Below are 14,176 nucleotides of genomic sequence, written 5' to 3' on the forward strand. Positions count from 1 at the left end.
TTGCAAGAGGACTTCCTTTAAATATGTGGGAAGGAAAAAAAAAATGTTTTGAACCTAAAAATGGCTTTAAAAAAGGTAGTATTATTTGCAAATAACATAACTTTTTCCTAAACATTGAACCCTTTAACGTTTCATAAATAGCTGATTTTTAAGGCTATAAAAAGATTAAAAGGATAGATTGAGGGGAATTTTTTTTTTTTTCTTTCTTGAAGTTCCAGTATATTTATTTAATTGGATTGGACTGGTTGAAGGAAATTCCTTTTATTGAGAAGGAGATTATTCTCCTTGCAGAAGATGCAACACTGACAGAAGTCCACTTTAGCTCTCAGGGAACCCTGGTACCAGGTGCTTAGCTAACTGCTTCTGATCAGCAACTTCGTTTGCAATGACAATTCTTTAAAGAATTTTTAACATGGTCACTGCAAACATGCAGTGATGAAACTTTCAGGGATACAAATTACTTTAGTGGGATAGATAAAATTGTACTCATTTAGGTGATGTGTTTGTTTAATTAAAAAGTGATGATTTTTATTTTGAATTGCACTTCCAGAAATAGTCTCTTTCACTTTGAGTGCAGAGGTTACATTAAAACAAATACATTGAGTTGGTTCATCAATTGCAACCTTCTTAGGGTAACTACCAAGTAAATCCTAGATTTATCTGGTCTGCTAAATGCAAAGTTTAGAGGAAACAATAATAATAATTACTGGTGAATTAGAAATAACCATGAATAATTCATGATACATTAAATAAAATTAATAGGAGGATAAAGCCCTACGGTTTAGAAGGAAAAAGACCAAACACTTTAACCACAGTGGTGGTCTTCTCCAGTCCTCTGTAATGTGAACTGCCATCAAATGTGTTTAAATTCAAATCGATGTTATTCATTTGACTTAATTTATAGAATATTCAAAAATATATGGAGTAATTAAAAAATATAATTGACTGTTTGCTGTGCTGGACTGTTTACTTCCTATTTAAATGCAATAAAATGTTGTAGAGCATCATTTAAAAAGGTGATGGGTGTTTAGTGAAATATAAATAGTACAGCCGTCAAAATTACTTTTTGTTATATATCAGCAGCTTAAGCTATGTGCGAGAGAAATCACGATTGACCCCTTAGTCTAACAAAACTGCAAATCCATATTTTCAGTTCTCCCTGTTTGTTTTTAATTTCAATCAAAAGTAATTTTCCTCTTAAGTAAGGAAAGTTGTTACTGTTTTCTTAACTCATCTATCTTGAGGTTCTCTGTTATACCATTGAGAAGGGAAACTGGTAGAAAAGTACTCTTTTAACACTAGCATTAAATTGAATGGAACTTTATCGCAAATAATCCCCAAACTCACTCAACCTCTTTAAATATTCTTTTGTGTGGAACTTTTAAACAAAAATTGACTGAACTTCTTTAGTTTTGCTTTCTAACTCAATAATTTTTGCAACAAATATGAAAGTAGCTGAAATTGGCTTTGGGTCTCATTAATTCAGTTAATTCCCTGTTAGAACAAGTTTTATTCGTTGAAAGAAAGGAAAAAAAAAAAGTAAACCAGGCCAGAAAAACCCACTATGAAAGTTCCAGATATTTGGGAAATCAGATTTCAAACATGGAAAAAAGCACAGAATATGCATTACCTTATATTTAATAACTGTTTTGGCAAGGCAAGTGCATTTTGAATTTATACCTAAGGATGTGTGCATGGGGGGATAAATACTTTCATTGCTGTTCAATGCATACCTTTTTTTCCATATTTACTAGCATTTTACTTCATTTTTCTAGTTAATGCTAAGATTTTGGATAATTTCAACTAGAATAGCAATCCCATACATAATCTGTAACAAACCTGAGTGAGTTTTCATCAGATTATCAGCTTTTATGGCAGATGGGATAATATACAACACCATTAGTGTGAGTAAATGAATGCTTTTAGAAAAGTAAATACTAGCTTTAAATAGTTTCTACCATAATTGCTGTTTTTAATGCTTTCTTAGTCAGGCTAAGCTTGAAAAATAATTCCTACTGATTCATACAGAAGTCCTGTTTTGGACTTTTTGCAAACCATGAGGTTTTTAGAATTGTTATATTGTTTCTGTTTCTTTCAAGAGTTGTGTTGTATCTTGGAGCAGAATTCTCTACCATATGGAAATTTTGGCTACAGGTAAAACCATCCGTATATAGTGTCTTAATTCAGGCAAATGTGTGTGGGAAGGTGGAGGAAGGAAAGAAATATATCCATGAAGTACACAACTGTGCAAAGATACTGAATTTAGCATAGGGCTCTGCTCAAAGTAATTAGTCTTCTGAAATGCAAGCATAATTAACCCACTAACAATGCTGTTATTACGGCTCTACTGCCTCTGGGATTGGAGCTAGCATTTCTGGATCTCACATACAGTATGTGAATTAGTATGCTGCCATATTAATTCTTACAGTGTTACTAGCTCAGGTACCTCTATAATGTGCAATTTATGGAACATTATGGAAGTTGCAAGAAAGGATAGAGCTAAGCCCGTATATTCCTGTTGTCAGGATATCCCATATCTTTAGTGAACGTAAGGAGAGTGTCTTGCTACAGTGCAGATACTGTAGCAGTAGACTAAAGCAGTAATATGAAGATTTGAAAAAGACAAAGTTTAATAACTGTAGGTACTCTGCTAAAACAGCACTTGAGAGGATTACTTACAAGCTGCCTAGGCAATGACCATCAAGTCCATATCCAACAGAAGCTTCCGAAAGATGGTTGTGATGTACTGGGAAAAGATAAGGAAAATGGGAAATGCCCGGATGTGAAACTTAAATATATTTTGACAAAACCATGCAAGTAATTGGAGTTTATGTATGTGCTTAGTGTATGGCTTACAGTAAGTAACCATTGAAAAAGTATAGGTGTATTCTGGAACAAAACTTTGGCAGAATGCCAGAATCATAGAATTATTTAGGATGGAAAAGACCTTTAAGATCATCAAGTCCAACTGTTGACCTAGCACTGCCAAGTCTACTACTAAACCGTGTCCCTAAGCATCACATTTACACGTCTTTGAAACATCTCCGGGGATGGTGACTCAACCACTTCCCTGCACAGCCTGTTCCAATGCTTGACAAACCTTCTGGTGAAGAATTTTTTCCTAATCTCCAATCTAAAGCTCCCCTGGTGTGAGTTGAGGCCATTTCCTCTTGTCCTATCACTTGTTACTTGGGAGAAGAAACTGACACTCACCTCTCTACAACCTCCTCTCAGCTAGCTGTAGAGAGCAATAAGGTCTCCCCTCAGCCTCCTTTTCTCCAGGCTGAACAACCCCAGTTCCCTCAGCTGCTCCTCATAAGACTTGTGATCTAGACCCTTCACGAGCTTCGTTGCCCTTCTCGTGCTATATGCAACTTCAATGCATCTGTGTAGAATGTAGCTTTTTACATATTGCATCTGGCCTTTCCAGCCTCATCTTAAAAGAATACTTTCTACCAAGCAGCTTCATTAAAGCTCATTCTGTGAGTTTGACAAATGTTTTCTGTCCATCCTTAATAGCTGCACTGATGCATTCATAGAGCCACTTTTAATACCAATTGTCATTTTAATATCCCATGACAATGCTTTTTATTATTGTCTTGATCAGTCATGCCACAAAATAAGCATCAGAAGTACAACATATGTAGCTGCTTTTGCCAGAAGATTATGGTCATGATTGCTTGGTTCCAGCAATGAGTTTCTGCCGTCAGCAGTCTGTCCATCTGGCTTTTAGACTTGGCAACAACACAGACATTATAATGATGTTCCCTTTCAAGCACAGGCATTTGAGAATATATGCTGACTCCAACAAGTACCGGTAATTACACAGTACTATTAAAGACAAGGTACTGCACAGGGTACCCTAGCAGAATCCGCTGGGGATATAGGTTGCTTCATAATGGTTCTGCTCTTACTTCAGAAGTCATTATACCTTTAAATATTAAGATGTCCATGTTAACATTTAAGGTTTAGTATGGCAAGAAGTCTTCTTTGTGTAGAACTGTTGTAGCATAATGCCAGTAATCACTGGAAGATGCATTTAAGACATAATATATTGAACAGAACCAAATTAGTGGTGTATTTTTAGATTAGTGGTGCCTAAAGTCTGGGTTTCTAGGAATCTGTCTGGCCACACTATCTCATCTATCTTTAAAGAATCCTCGTGTGTTTCTGTGTATCTGGTGGTACTGAGTATAGGGATGCCTTGAATTTATATTTTGCTTTGTTTGTCTGTCTTAGCTTTCTCTCAGGTCTGACTCTTGCTGTGAAACTGGCCATTAAGGCTTTCAGAAAACTCCCCTTCAAAACAAACTCAAGCATTTAGAAGTAAATAAGCAGCTCAAGGAAGCAGGAATTGCTAATTCCTAAAGACTGCAGTATTGGAAGAAAGCCTGAGTGCAGTCTGTTGTGGATTTTTTACAGAGCAGTGAAGGACAGGGGACACATGCACCAATCAGCAAGATACGTGAATGATAGATTTCTTCCTTACAGTGTATAGCACAAAAGTTCCTCTAGTGCAGGATATAGTCTTCTATACCCATACAGATCTGTAGGTCAAGCCTAGAGGAAAACTGTATTTAGGACTTACTTTGCTGCACATTAAGAGATTCCTGGTGAGCACTGAACTGGTCTGGTAGCTTACTGATACTCTAACTGTGGTACACCTGATCTTTACTCGTGCATGTAGCCTCATAGCCAGAGATTTATATATGATGGCTTAGGAAAGCAAATTGGGCAGGATTGGCCTCATTTGTATTTTGTACAGTGAAGATGTGGGTACTTCACATTTTACAAGGAGCTGGCATGGGCTTCCTGAATGATAGAACATATCAAGAATATATTGCAATGTGGAAAACAAAAGAACAAATATAAAACGTGTTAAGACTTATGCTGGCTGTGTCTGTACTGTGCAAACACCTTGTCTGGGATTTCAGAATCAAAACTATTATTCAGTGTAAAGAATTTTAGTCCTGGTGTCCACGTAATACCATCAGAATGGATTGGAATACCTGAGCTGTGCTTCATCCTACCTTGAAAGCTGGGAGGGCTTAAAAACTGACATTGAGAAATAGATCATTGGTCTGGGGTTTAAGCCAGGTACTGCAGTACTGTGGAATTGTATGGGAACAGCAACAGACTGCTGCTTCCTTTTTCATTTTAAAAGCCCCAAGAATTTGCCATTTCAGTGTTGTATACAGAAAGGCACTTGTGACAACCCACAAATACAAAAGGCTTGTGAAACAAAGTTCTCCATTCAGAAGACATCACGTTACCTTTCTAATGCAAATTTCTGTCAGGAGTCCCATTAGTAATTTTTATGCTTCCACCTGGAAGGAACAGGCAGAAATACTTCCATTTGTATTCGGCACAAAATGTGTGAGCATAAAGAGAAACAGTTTTTCAGTTCCCCAAAACTGGAGACTGAAATTGTCAGTGGAAGGTTGTGAAGCTCTGTAAAATTCTGCAGTGCAACCATCTTTCAGAATTTGTGGAATGTCTCCACCTAGTTGTGCAAAAATCCACATTAAATTTAGAGCAAAAGGATTTAATGTTTAAATGTATAATGAGTAGTTGATGATAATATGTTTGTGGCCTCCCTTATCCCAATTCAAAGCTAGTCTTTTAGAGAGTCAGGTAGTCATTTGGTCTGAAATAAATACTTCTGGGAAAGAGAATAGGGATATCAAAGCCCTATCAGCCATAAATAAACTAAGTCCTGGAATCCTGTTTAACAAAAACTCCTGTGAGAGTTAGTAGATGATATTTGTCCGTATATGAGGTGATGGAAAATTAGTCACTGCCTTTCTGGCACTATGGTTACAAGTGCTGTCCAAACAAAGACTGCAGAATTAGGCTGTCTTATTTTCCGTTGACTGCCAAATGTATATATTTAGTTAGGGTCAAGGTCTACTGAGTCCTGTGAGACTAGAGTTGAATCCCTTTATCTCAGACCTACTTGAAACCATTTTAGTATTTTGCGCCAATTCATTCACTTTAAGAATTTATGAATTGCTGAAAATCCTTGCTAAACTTGGCCTGCAGCCCAATCCTGATCCATTTCCTTTTTCTTTATGTAGAATTCCTAACTGGGTATGTTCTAATATAATGGGCTGCAACCAATTAATCACACAGCTATTAATGGAAGTACAAGGCAGCAGTACATTGCAAGGTTGTTAGTTTCACTTCGCCATGCGAATTTGTGTTTGGTGAAAATGCAAAGACATCAGTCAAGCTGACAGACAAAACCTCAGTCATCTTCTATGCTACTGCCCTTACCATTGTTCAGTGACATGGAGCATTCAGCGTGGCATCTGGCAATGAGATTCTCCTCCAAACAAATTGGGTAGCTTGGTGAATTCTGTACTTTAGCTGAGGGAATGGCAAGAAAATGTAACATGAATGCAAACACTAAATTACGGTATGAATGTTATGCCTTTTATAAATAGTCTCCTGCCAAAAGTGAATGATAGGAAACACATTAGCATGGGGAGCTTGCGTGCAGTTAATAATCTGAATGCTAAGAAATTTTTTCCTCCTGACAGCACAGAATTGTTTTATAAATTTTTTAAAAATGTGAAATAGGTGTTTGACATGAGCGATTAAAGGAAGCTATTTAGAATTGCAAAATGAATTAAAGCTTTAAAATGTCTTTACACAATTACAGGCAGAAGCAAAAGTACTACAATTGGAATAATGAGCTAGGAAATTGCTTCTTCAAAAGGAGAAACATTTGAAACCAGAAATAATCTTCCAATTTTACTTCTCTGAGTTAAATTGCTTTTAATTCTAGATACTCAACAGTGATGTTGATATACATCAGAAGTCTCACAAATAAGGTTGGTTTTCTTCTGTGTTAGAAGTTTTTGAAGTGTTGAAATCTCCTTTTTGGAAATTTTAGGGAGTTGTTTTGCGCATCTTTAGAAAAGGGAAAGGCCAATGCCACTGAGGCTTAATTTCACCTTTCCTACATGAACCTTTACTTGCCATCCAGTGGAAATAGCATTGGTGTTTCTCATGGAGAACGTTAAGCATCTGGGAGAGTTCCTACGTTTCTAATCCCGTTCCACCTGCAGAGAAACTATTCATTATTTTTGGGCCTCCATATTTCTGATCATAAACTTCCTTTACAAAGGTGAGTGTCATTGTATCTGTTTACCTGGGAGAAACTGAAGCACAGAAATGGGGGATGATTCATCCATGTTGTCTTAGTGATGTGGTGAGTGAGCCTACTGTTTCCTGATGGCTTCTGCCTTAGTCATATCCTCCAGTAAAGGCTGGCTTAAAGGTGACCTCTCAAGGGCTGTGCTCATCTCAAGGGCTGTGCTCACATTTTATATTAATAGCATAGAGGGAAAAAATGCTTCAGGTTGAAATCATTCTCACTCGTCCTGAAAGGAGACCCTGATGTTATTTTATAATTTTCCCAAACTTTCATTTTGCTCTGTTGCTTTGGTTCTTGGACAGCCTGTTTAAGGAAAAAAAAAACCAACTAAAAAAAAAAGTAAAATTGTTCAGCACCAGTTGTGAGAAGGTCTGGCAGCTACTCAGGGAACACAGAAGTAGACAGAGTCCAATCTGCATCAGAACAGACATATTTGTCTTGTACTAATAGAATAACTGCTAGTGTCAACTTAATAGTGGTTTGGTTTTTTCCCTATCAATTCAAAGCTTTCTAGCTTATTTAGATCTGTAGATTTTAATATTAAGATACTTCTAGAGACAAGTATTTCTCTCAAAAACAGTATACAGTGACTCTAGTTCATCAGGTGAAGATCTACAAGTTACCATGGCTACCCTAAGGCTTTTCCAAGTCGCACTCGACTGAGCTCACACAGCTGGTAGCACTTGAGTTTGCAGCTGTGAACGACAGGAACCAAAAGGCGGGCTGCGTTCTGCCTCCAGCAGACCTGCTCCGTTGCTGTACCACTGGAGTCTGAAGTTTCTCTGCACCATTTGTGCTGCAGGAGATGGCTTCTTGGAAGTGCAGATTCTTCCTTCTTCCAGCTTCTCAGACAGGCTTCAAACCCTGCCGTTATTGGTGAGCAAGAAGGTAAGAGGTTGTAGGGCTACGGATGGTGAGAAATGAATGATTAGAAAACCAAAATCCAAACTCCACCTGTTAGTGTCTAGTGGAAACCCTGTGGTTCCAGTTGCAGTCCCAGTCAGGGTCATTAGGTAGCATGTGTTTCATAATATGCTGAGGTTTGGAGAAATCTGTGGTAACAAGAGAGGATCATAAAGCTTTTTGATAATTGTGTTAATCCTGTAAAAAAGTCTGTAGATCACACACTTCTTTTGTTTTATAATTTAAGACATGCTTAAGGATAGTGTTTGGCTAAATTTAGCATGGAATGGCTGACAATAAATAAGGAAACTGGATAAGACTAGAAATGAGGGGAGTCTGGTTGAATGTGAGTTCATGGATAGCGTGCGATGGGCTAGACTGGTAGCTTAATGTCTATAGAGCATTGTAGAATTTGACAGGAGAGGTGTTTAAGTTTTTGTGCCAGATGAATACTGAGCGAGTGTGCAGGTAGTTTCATTTTATATTTGTGAGGTCTCTGCTACATGGAATCAAATGCTAGCTGCTTTGCAGTGCTAACCACTTGGGAAAAAAACAGTGGAGAACAGTGTGTTATTTTAGCCCACTCTGTGGCACTGCTGCCAAATGCCGATTCTGTCTCGATGGTGATTACTGTAGTTGTTTGTCATCCTATCAATTGTGCAGCAAAAATCAGTGTAAGAAACATGCTAAGTATAATTTATAAAACCACACAGTAGGATCATGAACAGTGGTGACAAAGGTGTCTATTCTTAAATGTATATCTGCAGGTATCAGGTGCTGTTCGTTGTCAAAATGCTGTGCTCAGAGGAAATGAAACTTGGACTGTGGAGTTGGGAAGGGACACAGTCTGATTGCCTGCCATTACTGTTTTGGTTCACAACGGGAGTGTGCTTTTGATATGAACCTCCCAATTGTCCTTGCTTAGTGTGCTTCGGTTCACTTCATCATGGTCTTAAGAGTATGTGGTCTGGATTCCTTTAATGCAGAATGAAAGCAGGCGATGTTTCCTAGGAGCACATCTGGATTGTGCTATCACGTAGATGTTGGATTCTCAGCACCAGCTCTTTTGCTCTGTAATGCTCTCCCTATGTGCCAAGCTATTGCACAGAGAGGTGGTGAGGGCCGTTGTAGAGCAGTGTAAACTGTACAGACAACATCTCACAGCTCTCTGAGCTTGGGTGAAGGTTTTTTACTTGAGTTTTTAAATGATTCTTGAAATGATACCACTTTAAGCAAAATCATAACTTTTGCTTTTTTCACAAGCACTGGCATTCAACACAGGCAAACAGCCTCCCTTCTCAGAGACAATTACCATAACTAATACATGTTAAAAAAACAAAATGCCAGCACCTTCGTGCTGTGCTCCTATGTCAACAGAAGACCTGTTCAAGGTATGCTGACAGGCTCTGCCCCTTGGAGACCTCTTCCTCCTTTGGGGTGAGGTTTATGGGTGTTGCTCAGTCCCTGAACAAGAGGAGGTTGGCAATAGGCAACTTGTTGCTCAGGCATTTCACTGCAGGTCTGTTCACATATGTGCCTTTCTACGTGTAGAGTTTGTCTGCTAATGACAGCAATTCTTACCTGGATGGTGAACTTTAGATCACATGAAAATGGTTGATTCTGCCACAGAAATTAATCCAGAGAGTTTTTCAGTGGCTGTTTCAGTAGCCTGTTTCAGTAGAGAGTTTAGATGCTAATATGGTCGTTATGACAAGTAACCCATGAAAGATGTCTGTAATTGTGCAGCTGCAATGCAGACATATCTGTCATGCACGTGTGGTCTTCATGGTCCAAATGGCCCTTTTCTCCATCCCTGGTTGACACTGTTAATGCTCTCAATTTGGGGTGAATTGATGATGAAGCGATGCTGTCCCTCTGATTTTGTAACCAAAGATGCAAAATAAAACTGGAGTAAAATTTCTCCCTGAATACAGATTCACAGTGTGTAAAGCAATGTTCCTTGTGAGTACATTTTAAAGGAATAATGATTTGTTAAAAAGGAAGAGAGATATGATTATCTGCATCTTAACTTAAAACCAAAGAAACTCAGGTTCACGAAACCTGCCAGGAGAGCACTAGCAGGGCCACAGCACCGCCGGCGCGTTACAAGCAGCAAGTGACAGTCCCCATTTTGCCAAGAGCAGGGTTGGTCCTTGTCACCATGCTCCCATCCTGAGCAGGATCTGCCTGGGGCCCAGTCCCAGAACAGGTGAGAAATGATTATTTTATATTTCCTTATATTATTAAATTGTGTGGCTTTCCAGTGCTTGTCTGTGCACAAATGGCGAACAGCAGCAAATGCATGTTAGGCTAAGGGTGAGATTCGCTTTCACAGAGATAATTTATGGCAATCTCCAGCTGTTACAATGATAAATGATGATAAATGAAATAGTTTCGTGGTGGAGAATCTGTCAGTAAACTAGGAAAAGGGTGAGCCGGGGAGGCTGCAGCTGGCTAGAGGTGAAGCTGTGCACAGCTCGGAGGCTCAGGACAAGCAAACTGCATGTCCCTTCAGACTGACTTTATTTCTTTTAAATTAAAAAAGGTAAGAAAAGCCTACTTTTACATCCGCTTCCTTACATGAGTCTGGCTCCCAGATCGCCTTAGGAAAATGCGTCAAGGTCAGCCTGACGTTAATCACTGCCCTCAGTTGCTGTGGCACCAGTCCCCTGGGTGCTGGTCAGTGCTGCTGGCGGGAGTGAGGGCAGCCAAGATGGCGCTGGGCAGCCTGCAGCGGGGCTGCAAAAGAGCGCAGATAAAAGTCGCTCTCTCTTTTTACGTATACACACACCCCCCTCTTCGTGTGGGTGTCAAATGTCCTCTAATATTTCTTGCATGGCAATATGTGCTTTGCCTGATGGCAGGAGCCACCTTTTGTTCCAGTGATGCAGAAATGGTCTGTAAGGCTTATTTCTTGGCCTGGCAAATCTGTCTGAGGGCCAGTGACAGCTGCCATGCTTTTCTTCGGCAAATCCCGAATGTTTGCAGCCAGGATTAAGTAAAAGCTCTGCTTTGATTTAGTTTCTCTGTATTTGCTGTTCTGATGGGCCATGGCCTCTGGTGTGACAGGAACGGGGCTCCAGAGGGAGCTGCTGCGGACGGCAGAGGTCCAGGCCGAGTCGGGAGGTCACGGGGAGGCTGTCCCACAGCCAGTGACACAACTCTGCCTGTTCCACACAACAAGGAAAATCATATTATGGATCTTCTTTGTCACAGTCCCTTCAGCGACCTTTCGGCAGGGCCTGAGGACCGGCTGCCTGCGGTGACCCTCCCTCAGGTGGGGAACGCCTGGCCGGGCTGCCAGCGACGTCTGTGGCGTGGGGGGTGGCGGAGTTCAGAAGTGAAAAGTCATAAAACTAGATACTCTGTGACTGATGCAGATAATCTAATAAAAGCATTAGCGAGACTCCCCTCTGCAGACACGGCTGCTTAGTTTGGGGCATGCATGTCTGACTAACGCTGGAGTGTGACTGCGGGTGTTGCCCTCACTGCTGGGAGTGGAGGGAAGCTGTGGTTTGTAACCTTATTGCAGCTCTGCTCTGTCAGACCCAGGAGGGGAAAAAGCAAGCTGGCAGCATTCAGGGTTATACAGTCTGACACGAAACTCCGCAGGTCGGAGCCTGGCTGCACTGAGTAAGGACAGAGGCTCTGAGGTGTTTCACCATGTGCCACTTAAACCTACTAGTTAAAGACGTGTCTGCCCCAGGACCTCTCCTTATCGGACTGATGCTTTCCAGAAACTGGGTCAGGTAGGCTAAAACGTAGGGCAGCACTGGAGAAATCAAGTCATTGATTGCAGGGGGAAAAGGCAGGGTAAAAAATTATGTTAACTATTGTGTTCTCTGCCTGTCTTCCTGCCCCAAAAATCTGTTTGCCCATGAAATTTCCAACCTAGTCAGAAACTATAGCCTAGAGATAAGTTTGATAGATATCCTGCCTTAAAATTACATACATCCTACAGCAGAGAAAAGTGGAAATTTTTTTCTGCCCATATTTAAAGCAAGGAATGCTTTGGTCCATGTTTTGAGCCATTGTTCTACTGAAATAAACTACATGAAGATAATACTGGGTTACAAAGAATTAAACTATACCAAAACATGAATGCCTAACCATAGCTTGACCCCAAGCATGCAGAAGCAAATACTAAATGACATGCCCTCCTACCAGTCTCGCTTTAATCTTAGCAAGGGGAGTCAGAAAGCCTCCTAGCTTACTAAACTAAATCCAAACTCAAAAGATCATCGTCAAGAGAACATCTTCCAGTGTCCTTTCTGGATAGAAAATTTAGAAATGATGGTATTAAAATTACTGTGGGATGCACCTAGAAGGTGCACTTTTAAGGAAAAATTTGGAGCTAACCTTCAAGTTTGTACCCCAGAAAACAAAAGCTATAGGCCCCCTTACACATCTTCCACTTTAAGGTACCACTGAGATTGCCTTCTGATAAGGTTTTATCCGTCCATTTTCCTGATTCTGTGTTTCTTGGAGACCGATGGAGGCTACCTGGCAGACTGTCATGCTACTCTAAGCCACAAAGCTGCGCAGTCCCAATATCTTCCTGCTTCCTTCTTGTTTACAGGGATTCCTGAATAGTGGTTGCACCCTGGCATGCAGGTTCTGCCGCTGTCACCCGCCCTGTGGAACCCTTCTTCTACAGTTACTGAGACATATCATGTAGATTACCTTCCCACACATGGCTTTCTAAAAGAAATGATGAAGTATTCTTTTATGTCCTTCCTAACCAGGCATCTGCTTGGGCCCCATCTACCTGATAGGTAGAAAAGTGCTGTGGAATGTCTCTTTCCCCTGTTCTCACACAGGAACACAGCCTTTGCTGGCGACTTCAGAAATGGTTTCTTTTGTGACTTCAGAAATGGTTTCTTTTGTGCTCCGACTTCAGAAATGGTTTCTTTTGTGCTCCGTGCACTCAGCCCCAAGGGGATGTATTCCCAGCTCCAGGATATGTACTGTACTGTAGTGCCAGATTCTGGCTGAGAAGGTCAAGGTATGGAACTGCTCTAGTGAATCATTTTGGAAATGTTGACTTCTACACTGTAAATCCATTATCCAATCATTCCTATGTATCAAATACCAACACAGCTGCCTCTGACGATTTCCATTATACAGGAACTAGGAAATATATTCTTAGATGAATTTGTGGTTTTACAGTAAGACTGATTTACTTCCTCCCATTCCATCCAGCATGACTTATAGTGGGATTTCACAAAAGTAAAATCTTGGGAAGAATATGGAGAGCTAAAAAACTCTCATACTGTGCTGTTACGATGTTGACTCACTACAGTGATTGCCTTCCTGCTGCTGATGAGTAAATCAGGCACTTAAAACTAAGACAAAGCAGAAGTATCCCAGTCTCTGGAGTCTGATTCTGCTTGTTTGATTGTTAACCCTTATTTTTTTGTGATATAATTTGTATGGTACATGAACATACAACTACATTTCTTTAGAAGAATAACTTGTTGAAAGCCTGTGTAATTAATATAGCAGTAAATTAAGGCTGACTTGTATACCAAGAAATTAAGGTGCTCTATTTTGTGTACAAATCTTTGCTGCTTTATCAAGATCAACCCCCTGAGTTATTTATGAGAAAATACTACGTTGTTTCATAGCTTTGTAGTATCCATTGATTTTCACTAAACAACTTAATTCTTAAATTATTTCTCAGTTGTTACTGTCCTGCTGCCTTCAGTTCATGCCCTTGTTCCTACTAAATATAAAACACTGTTAAGTGTTCCTGTGAAAATATGAAATTGTTTCCCCACCACTCCATTTCTAACATGTTCTTTTATTTTCTGCCACTTTTGGGAGTTGTTCAGAGCAAAAAGTATCTTTGTCTTCCAGAAATGGGTAAGGACATAACTTTGTCTCGTCACGTGACCTGATCTTAATCTCAACCTGAAAGCAGTGCACGGGTAACACTCAGGGAGACAAAGCAGCAGCACTGAAGGCACAACTGCAGCACGCTGTAGCTAATTTGTGGTTTTAAACTTGCATTATGTGTGCTTGGCAACTCTGGTATATACTCTAAGATCCCCTCGCAGTATTTATAGCTTGTAATGATACTCATACCAGTGCGTTGATTTATTTTTTTTG

This window comes from Charadrius vociferus, unplaced genomic scaffold, assembly GCF_000708025.1.
Source record: "Charadrius vociferus isolate BGI_N301 unplaced genomic scaffold, ASM70802v2 scaffold163, whole genome shotgun sequence".
In the NCBI taxonomy this organism is placed as follows: domain Eukaryota; kingdom Metazoa; phylum Chordata; class Aves; order Charadriiformes; family Charadriidae; genus Charadrius; species Charadrius vociferus.